Below are 10503 nucleotides of genomic sequence, written 5' to 3'. Positions count from 1 at the left end.
GGAAGAATACCAATCTGCGAACAAGCGCCACTTTAGGGTGTAAAGGTGCCTGGTAGAGGGGGCTCTGGCTTGGTTGATGGTATTCACAACGTCCAGGGACCAGACGTGGAGGTTCCAGAGGTCTGGGCGCGGGTGCCAGAGCGTGCCCCATCCCTGAGAGAGGAGGTCCTTTCTCAGGGGAATTCGCCAGGGAGGAGCTGTCGCGAGGAGCCTGAGTTCCGAGAACCAAGTCCGAGTGGGCCAGTAGGGGGCCACCAACGTGACTTGCTCCTCGTCCTCCCTGACCTTGCACAGCACCGGTGCAAGAAGGCTCACTGGGGGAAATGCGTACTTGCGCAGCCCCGAGGGCCAGCTGTGTGCCAGCGCGTCTGTCCCGAGGGGAGCCTCTGTTAGGGCGTACCAGAGCGGGCAGTGGGAGGTTTCCTGGGCGGCGAACAGGTCTACCTGGGCCTTGCCAAACCGTTCCCAAATCAGCTGGACCGACTGGGGTGAAGCCTCCAGTCCCGCCGGGCAGGCGTTGTCGTGATAGCGCGTCCGCTATGACGTTGAGCTTGCCGGGGATGTGAGTGGCACGCAGCGACTTGAGTCACTGCTGGCTCCATAGGAGGAGACGGCGGGCGAGTTGTGACGTGTGGCGGGAGCGTACGCCGCCTTGGTGATTTATGTACGCCACCACCGTGGTGCTGTCCGATCTCACGAGGACATGTTTGTCCCGAACTAACGGGAGGAACTTCCTGAGAGCAAGAAGGACGGTCAGCAACTCCAGGCAATTGATGTGCCAACGCAGCGGGGCCCCTTTCCAATGGCCCGCTGCTGCATGCCCGCTGTACATGGCACCCCACCCGGACCAGGAGGCATCGGTTGTGACCAGAACGCGTCGAGACACCTGCTGCAGGGGCACTCCTGCCCGTAAAAAGCAGAGGTCTGTCCAGGGTCGGAGGGTTTTGAGGCAGGCGGGGGTGATCCTTACCCGATGCATGCCATGGTGCCATGCTTGTCTCGGGACTCGAGTCTGGAGCCAGTGCTGGAGTGGTCTCATATGCATCAACCCCAGCGGCGCGACCGCCGTGGAGGATGCCGTATGCCCCAGGAGCCTCTGGAAATGTTTTAGAGGGACCACTGTGCCTGGCTTGAGGGAAGCGGGGCAGTCCAGCACCGACTGAGCACGCTCGCTCGTGAGACGTGCTGTCATTGATACTGAGTCTAACTCCAACCCAAGACAAGAGATGCTCTGAACCGGAGTGAGCTTGCTCTTTTCCCAGTTGACCTGAAGCCCCAAACGGCTGAGGTGCCGGAGCGCCTGGTCTCTGCGGATGCCGGCTACTTGTAGCGGGGCAAGGGCCACCTCTGCGACCTTCGTGAAGACGCGAGGGGACAGAGACAGGCCGAAGGGGAGGACTTTGTACTGAAACGCCTGGCCGTCGAACGCGAACCGTAAGAAGGGTCGGTGTCATGGCAGAATTGAGATGTGGAAGTACGCGTCCTTCAGGTCTACCGCTGCGAACCAATCTAGATGCTGAACGCCAGCCAGAATATTTCTCTGCATGAGCATTTTGAACGGGAGTTTTAACAAGGCCCGATTGAAAACTCGCCGGTCCAGGATTGGTCGTAAGTCGCCGCCTTTCTTGGGTACAATGAAGTAAGGGCTGTAGAAACCCTTCCTCATTTCGGTTGGAGGGACGGGCTCTACCGCGCCCTTGGCTAAGAGGGGTGGGAGCCAGGCAAACTGAATTGCGTAACAGAGTCGAATGGTCCGGTGCAGCCAGCGTGATGCATTGGGGAGCGAAAGCCACGCTTCCCAGCTCTGCGCTGGGGCACCAAAGGGACGAGTATTTTGGACATACCCGGCGGGGTCTCGCTGCGGGGCAGAACAGGTAATGCAGCGTTGGGCGGCTTCGTTGCGGCCCGAGGCTGAGGTGCTGAGAATAGACTCAAAGCACTTACCTTGTGGCCCAATCGTGGCCCAAACACACGAGACAGCCTGTGCCGTCTGAAGCGGAAAGCACTCTACCGCATCCAGGAACGACACAGGGGCGGAAAGGCATCTTGAAAAAGACGCGTCCTTAAAAGGACGTTCAACGCCGCTGTGTTTGCTCTTTTAGAGAAATTACTCTTAATAGAAATTTACTCTTTTAATACACAGTGTGTGTGTGTGTGTGTCTGCGCTGTCGAAGCGCTCAGGGGCAACAATGCACGCCGTGCAATGTGAAGGAGATAGCCGCTGTTGTGCGCCGTCAAGATCCAACAGCATGCAGATCGTCAGAGGAAACAGGAACGTTTATAGTGGTGTGTAACTCGCAGCAAACTGCAGACAGACCATCGGCTCCGAAGAAATTTTTCTGAATGAACTCCCGTATTTGCGCCGCTTAAATACCCGTATGTCCGGGGGCGGGACATGCAAATACTGGCTGCCAACTCTCATTGGCCTTTTTTCATAGATCAGAGGTGGATATCGGCACTCAAGAAAGACCCCTAGTGTCGCTTCTCTGACACAACGTGGAGAGAGCAACAGAAGGGGAACTGCCAGTGTATGACATCAGTGAGACCTATATTTTTTCACTATTTCTCCCTTTGTGTTAAGAAAATGTAATAAAGTAATTTGGGGTTATAACAACACAGGGGTGAGTAAACAATGACTGAACTATCACTTTAAGCAAAATCAATTAAATTAAAATTATTGATCTTGGTTGATGTTTATTATAAACACACTATTGTCCAGTGTGCATGCATGTTAGTTAATAATGCATTAACTAATGGTAACATATACAATTTCATTGGAAAGAGTTCTCATAAATTCTTTTCTCTTTCTTTTGATTTTGGGGTGTCTGTTTCCAAATGTGTGAATTTGTTGGCTGTATGATTTGTACTGGGTCTGTGTAGACTCATTTTGGATGCTGATGCCGGCCTAGTTGTCTGTCAGGGCTCAGCGCCAGGACTAAATTTAGCATCCCACCCACAAGAATACGAAAAAACCAGAGTGGGAATTAGAGAGAGTAATGGAGAGTGACTCATCCATCCAGACGCTGGAATGCTTTTCTCTGCTACTTTCTATCTTTCTCTCCTTCCCCTTCTCTCTTCTTATAGGCAGTGTAGAAATGATGAGGTCCTTTTTCCTTTTTTTTCTGATTAACAATTTTTTAATTGATTTGCATATTGAACAGAAAAACAAAACATACAGTATATACACAAAATGAACAATTAACCCCCATTATAACCCCTCCCCCTCCTAATCCCCAACAACACACTGGCCCCCAACAACATCCCAGTGGTCGTATATGATTATAGACACAAAATATATAAATAAATAAAAAATTATAATAATCACACATTCAGCAACGTTCATGCTCCAAATGGCTTCTTGCTCCAAGTCTTCCATGGCTTCTTGCTCCAAGTCTTCCATGGCTTCTTGCTCCAAGCCTTCCACGGCTCCTTGCTCCAAGCCTTCCACGGCTGTTTTCTCCAAGCCTCCAGGCCTGCCATGGCCAATAAGCCAATAACCACACCTGCCATAGCCAACAAGCCAACGCCCATGCCTGCCACAGCCAAAGAGCCAGCATTGCAAGCCTCGTACATCCAAGAGCCAGCGTTGCAAGCCTCATCTGTCCCAGAGCCAGCCCCAGCCCAGATTCTAATAGCAAGTAATTTATAGGGGGAGGGCCACTGTGGTTCCAGTGGTCTCTGAGCTCCCATCAACAGAGACCACTTTCTCCTCAGCTTCTGTGATCCTGGAGCCTTCCTTCATCGAGCCTCCCATGGCTCCACCCTACGAGCCTCCCACGGCTCCGCCCTTCGAGCCTCCCACGCCTCCGCCCTTCGGGCCTCCCACGGCTGTCCTGTCTGCCATCTGGAAGCAGAAGAGGAGATCCTACTCTTAATTCGCTGCCAGTGTCCACGACCATGGAGGTCGTTTCCCAGTTGCTACCAGCACTCCTGACCACGACGACTCCACCCTCAGAGTCTTCCAGGACTCCACCTGCTCATCTTGCTACTTCTCCAGGAGTTCAGTCCACTCTTCCAAAGACTGCAACTCCGCCCGCTCCATCTCCAGATCCTCCTACTCGTGAAACACAAACCCCTGCTCCTACTGCGGCTCTGCCCACTCCACCTTGGGCTTGGCCTCCTGACCCTGTCCCTGCTCTGTGGCCGCCTCCCAGGCCTCCTGACCCAGTCCCTGCCCTGTAGTCACCTCCCAGGCCTCTTGACTCTGTCCCTGCCCTGTAGTCACCTCCCAGGCCTCTTGACTCTGTCCCTGCTCTGTAGCCATCTCCCAGGCCTCCTGACCCTGTTCCTGCTCTGTGGCTGCCTCCGCCTTCCTTCCCATCCATCGTTGGACACTATGAGTCACCCCTTTTCTTTGGGGGGCATCTGTTATGAACTGCCTTGTTTTTTCCCTCATCGTCTGTACACTTTATTGACTGTTTAGTTTCCCCCTTTGTTTATGGACTAGACTTCCCAGCATGCACCTTTTGATTACACTCTCCTGCCCTCCATCTTCCTCAGCTGTTATCCTTTCCCTCATCATTCATCTGTGTATATATATACCCTCTTGTTCCCTTCACTGTCCGATCTCACGAGGACATGTTTGTCCCGAACTAACGGGAGGAACTTCCTGAGAGCAAGAAGGACGGTCAGCAACTCCAGGCAATTGATGTGCCAACACAGCGGGGCCCCTTTCCAATGGGCCCCGTTCTTGTTCTTATGTTCTTATGATAAGCTGTAGCATTTATGTAGAAATGTTGTTTGTTTGTATTCCTCCATGTTTATTGTATTACCTTCTTCTTGTTATCATTAAAAAGCTGCAATTAGATCCTAAGCCTCTATTCTAAAAGATCACCACTACCACGTTACATCAAGATAGCATTTTTTAAAAGCATTATTAATATCAATGGCCAATGTACAAATTTCACCACCAGCAGATTTCACTGAGGGAATGGTTGAAAGAGACTCTTTGGTTTATATTTCTTGCCAAAAGCTTCCCTGCATTGTCCCCTGACTCAAAGTATGACTGTCTTGCCCTGAATACCCAAAACTCCACCTTCTGCGACAAAATAGTATTATCCTTTAGCTGTGACTTAGCACATTTAATATTCCCTTCCAACGCCACGAGTTCTCGTGCTTTGGATTTTTTGATGAATGAGGCATACTGTATGATCCGACCCCCAAGCCACACCCACAGAGGATACTGAGGACCAGTTGGTCTTCGTATAAACATTTATTTCAGCCTTTAACATTTGTTGGAAATGAGGATTTTGCAAAAGGGATACATTAAAGCACAACTATATGATTTATTTTTCTCCATATGTGTCAATACCTCTAAACACACTCAAGATGTTTTCAATTGAGCAGTCAACAACAGATGAACTAAGGCACTTAGATATATAAAAAAAAAATTCTAGAATAAATCTTGTGTAAAAATCATGGTATTACAGATATTTGGAGACTTTTGAACCAATCTGGTTGGGTTATACATTCTTTTCATCAGAAAGAATGTATAGTCCCAACCAGATGGGTTCAAAAGTCTCCAAATATCTGTAATACCATGATTTTTACACATCCTGTGAAAAGTCAATGTTGCTCTAGGGGGCTTACACACTTTTGCTTCACCATGATCAAGGACTGATCCTACCAATATTGTATCATGAGGGGTGCCAACGGCTTATAGCATCCCTTCAAGATCTATAAAAAGCCATGATCATCAGTGTTAGCCAAAATCAAACTTTGCCCCTGAATTTTTGTTAAAACAATAATGGCTCTTCCTAATTTATCTTTACTCTGTTTGAGACATTTGAATTGTAGAAGTTTACTTATCATTGTAATGACTCCTCTGCTCTTACTTGAGCCAGCACTAAAGAAAACACGCCCACCCCATATCTTCCCAAATTTTTCAGCTTCCTGCGGGGAAAGATGCGTTTCTTGAAGAAACTGTGACAGGGTGAGCAGACACAATCAGTGTGGCATCAAGCCTTGGAGATTGAAAATTATAATAAATTAAAATGTCCAAAAGGGGTAATAAAGTGTCCATGGGGGAATAGTATTCATAATAAAGGGGGAATCTGGCATCCTCTCGGTGAACGGGCTCCATGAAAGGGCGGGGTAATGTTCATATGAAGGTCCACGGTGCAAGGGGCGGTGGCATTACTGGCGGCATGAGGAGAAGGTGGCCCGTGAGCTGTTCATCCCCAGTGACTCTTCAACTCGTCTGGGGGTCCGAAGAACTGGTCCGGCAGCAGACCTTCTCATCAGCTCTGAATATTCACAGCTCTGGTCCTGGGCGTGCGAGGATGCCAGTGTGTGCACAAGTGGAGATATGAAGCTGGCTCCCCGAGAAGAGGTGCACTCTGCATTTAAAGACAGCAGTGATGAAGGATTATTCCCATCATATGTGGTTCATTCACCCCTGACTATACAAGGCTTATAAATTATGCACCTCTTCTCACTCTCCCTTCTTCTTTCATTTCCTTTGTAAAAGAAATAACCTTCATTCTTTTTATGGGGTGCCCCATCCCATTCCATGTGGAGAGAGATAAATCCACTCATATTAACATTTTGACATATTAGAAAAAATTAATTGTGTGTCAAAAACAAAATTATAAAGACCACATTCCAACATTAGTGCAACAATCAAACCCCAAACTTCCCCTAGAACCAGACAAACAGAAAAAGAAAGATATGCACATTAACCCTGCGCACGACATCGCCTACCGGCGTCCGTCCCTCTAAACTCAAACAGTCTATGTACACCTACGAGAGCCCCCACGGACAAATTTACTGTCTGATTGCTCAAGTCCAGTGTTTCAATACAAATTTTGTGGGACAGAATTACATAACAGAAGAATATCTATAAAACAAACTCCAGCCAATAGGCAGAATAAACACAAATAACTTGTAGATTAATCCACAGAACTGTCCCGAAGGTGTGTTCCTCCACAAAACAAGCTTCAGCTGCGAGCGTAACCAGCACATACACACAAAAAAAGCCGCTCAATTTCCTCAAGCAGTCAAACGAGTGCAGCAGATGACCTAATCACTCCAATGTCCTGCAAAAAATACTCCACAAAACAAACTCCAGACAATAGGAGGCATAAGCACAAAGAACGTGCAGATTCATCGACAACACTGTCCCGAAGGAGTGTTTCTACACAGAACAAACTCCAGCTGCTAGGCGAAACCAGCACCAAAAGAAACAAAATAGGCACCCAGTTTCCTCGGACGGTCAAGTGAATGTTCACTGAGTCAGGCCCAGTCGGATTCAACGCGAGCACCACACAAAGTCTTACTCATTCCATTGACTTTATGAAGGACAATACTTGTTGGGGACAAGTAAATACTTTGCGGACATTCTTAGCATCTATTCTCAATTTGGCCAGGAACATAAGTGCAAAAGCGACCTTCCAGTGATGTAAGAGTTTCTTGCATCCCTTGAATCAATCACGTTTCTTTCTTGTTGAATTCACAAAGTCTGGGAACAAGAAAATGTTGTGGTTCTTCCAAGAAAGCCTTCCTTTACTCCTCGCCTCACGTAACACAAGATCTTTATCGGATGATCTCAGAAATGTAGCCAGAATTGATCGGGCCTGTCTCCCTCAGCGGATCGCTGAGCCAGAACACTGTGAGCTCGCTCGATTTCCAGTTTATGGCCTGTTATGTTGAGCAGAATCAGAAAGAGCCCATCCAGAAATTCCATCATATTCTGACCCTCTGCTAGCTCAGGAACTCCAACAATTCTGTGTTTTGCTGGTTACAATTCTCAAGGTATTCCAACTTTTCCCAAACGTGTTCCAAGTCCGCCGTGGTTGCTATCGAATTAGAAGCTAATTCCCTCTCCGATGACTCCAGATAATTGATCCATTTCTCAACATCCGCCACTCTTGTAATCAACTCATTGATTTTCATCTCCATGGCAGTGATCGATCGACGTATTACAGCAAGATCCTCCAAGTCAGCAATGACCTTCGTCGGCATTACCGACATGTTCAACAGTTGATGCTGAATCTCTTTCACCTCATTGGTCAAATTGAGTCCCTGGTCTGGGGCCTGCTGCTCAGGGGCTTCATCTTGAGCATGTAAGTGTCTTTTAATGTCTCCATAGCCTGAGGATTTTACATTTTTTTGATAGAACAAGAACATAGAACAGTTATGGAACAGGCTGAATTATTTTTATAAATCACACACTTCAGCTGCCTAAACAAAATGGCTCTCTTATCAGCTCACAAGCTTTTCTTCTACTCCAGAGCCATACTCTTCCTCTCCCAGACATTTTCAGTTAAAAACACAGTCCTGTGTTGTTGTTTTTTTAGTGTTTTTTTTTTTTTTTTATGTGCATGAGTGTGTGTTTGTGCCCAAAGTGGCACTAATGATAAAGCATCAGTCATGTTTACTCTGTGTCTCTTTGTTGAAGCAGCTGTGTTCTAGCAGGCCTGGATGCTATCTGGACAACATGAATATGTGTGTGTTGTGATGTTATCTGGCAGAGACAATGACATTGGCTGAGCACAGCCTATGTGTGTGTGTGACAGGATGAAGCGAGAGACAGCATATGTGTGTATGTGTGTGCAAACGCTGTCGGTTGAGCACAGAACAATCCTTTAAAAGTGTCTGTATGTATGTTTGTAAGGTTGTGTGTCTTTTAGGAGAACACTGATGCTTTTGAACAAAATCTAAAATAAGATAGAGGAGCAGAAAAATAAGCTATGCCATCAGTTTGTTTCCAAAAAGCAAATGCCGATTCAACGATAGGTTCATGAAAAATTAAAGTTTTTTTTTTTTATTCAAAGTGAGTGGGACTGAGCCACATCAGGGAGATAAACACCATATAAAGCTCTTACACAGAGAGGACATCAAACAAGTTTACATGCTGCTTCATGTTGAATTGCATTTTGTGGGTTTACTGAAACATACTTTGTCTAAAATTGTCCCCAGAAGTTAGCAGAGTCTAACAGAACTTTTCTTTGGGTATATCAAAAAATTGGAAGAAAATGGGAGAAATATTATTTAATTTATTAATGAATTATGTATTATTATTTATTAATTATTGTATTTCTAAAAATTCCAAAAGTTTTATTTGAGGGTTAGTGTTTGGGTTAGGATGTAGTAATCATAGTATGTCTCTCTTATTACAGTTTAACCCTTATATTGTGTTCCGGTCAAAAGTGACTGATTAAATTTTTTCTTTCTTTCAGTTTATTTCATCCAGTTGAAATAAAATTCCATGACTTTGTTCACACAGGGCATAACAGTACGCAATATGTGTTATTTTTTTTTTTTGAGTATTTTAATAAAATTCTGAATGTAAATGAATGTATTAGACTACAAAATACAGAAATATTAAGTGTTCAGGAGCATCCCAATCCTTTAGATGAGCACATATGTGGATGTGTGCTTGCACACACAAAGTTCTCATGCACACAACGTGTGTTGACCGCCCTTTTGTTTATCGTCTTTCCATACAAACTTTGAGGAATTTTTTCTATGATGGACTTATCATATTATGTTGTGTTTGTGTTCATTTGAATCGGGATAGTCTGCTGTAAGTTATGATATGTCATTGTCTATGTTATATGTATGTTTCAGGAATTATTAAGGAAAAACTTGACAACAAGACACTCCTGTTTACAATATTTATGTGTGTCTGTGGGAATTTCATACACTAATAATCACTGCAGTGAAACAATGAAAACAATTGCTCATTGCATTTTACTAATTGAGACCTTTCCAACGATATATAACACATCTCATCTTTTTAGTGTTTTTTACAAATTATGAGAACGATTTTTCAGCAATTTAAAAACATGTAAGAATTAGTAGGATCGGTTATATGCATTGTAAAGTCCAGATTCTAAGCTTTAAAATGACACCTATTTTGTTTAGATCAAACTAGTCGTTATTAATTTATTATATAATAATTATAATTTAATTTGTTTTCTGCAGGGAGTGCCCCCACTAGCCTGAACTAGGTATAAGTTCAGGTCAATGAATCATTCTATCAATATATATATATATATATTTTTTTTTTTTTTTATGAAATATATGTTCAAAAAGAAGTACAAAACCTGTCATAATTACAACAAAAGAAGTTGACAAAAAGATCTTATCCAATATCTTGGGATAATAAATGCAATATGAGAGATTTATGAATAATCTTAGTGGGCTGATAATTTCTGACAAGGTACAAATGCAACACAAAATTAAACAGTGTAAATGAGTAATTATTGTACTCTTTCAAATCATATTCTTCTCAAAATTATCATTGTAACGCAAGTGCTTTCGACGTTTCACTTGTCCTGACATGTGATATCAATAATTACATTGTTACCAGCACACATATCCCTTCCTAATGTCAACATGCTTAGTAAAAATGCTAATTATTTTATATCTGTAAGTGTATTTCAAATATCAATAAACTGAAGAGTAATAAAATATATCTTTAAAGACTTACTTACTAGTTGCAATAACATTATATGAACCTAAAAGTAACATTGCCACCAACATTGAAAACCAAATTAC

This window comes from Xyrauchen texanus, chromosome 19, assembly GCF_025860055.1.
Source record: "Xyrauchen texanus isolate HMW12.3.18 chromosome 19, RBS_HiC_50CHRs, whole genome shotgun sequence".
NCBI lineage: Eukaryota > Metazoa > Chordata > Actinopteri > Cypriniformes > Catostomidae > Xyrauchen > Xyrauchen texanus.
Note: the sequence above shows the minus strand (reverse complement) of the source record.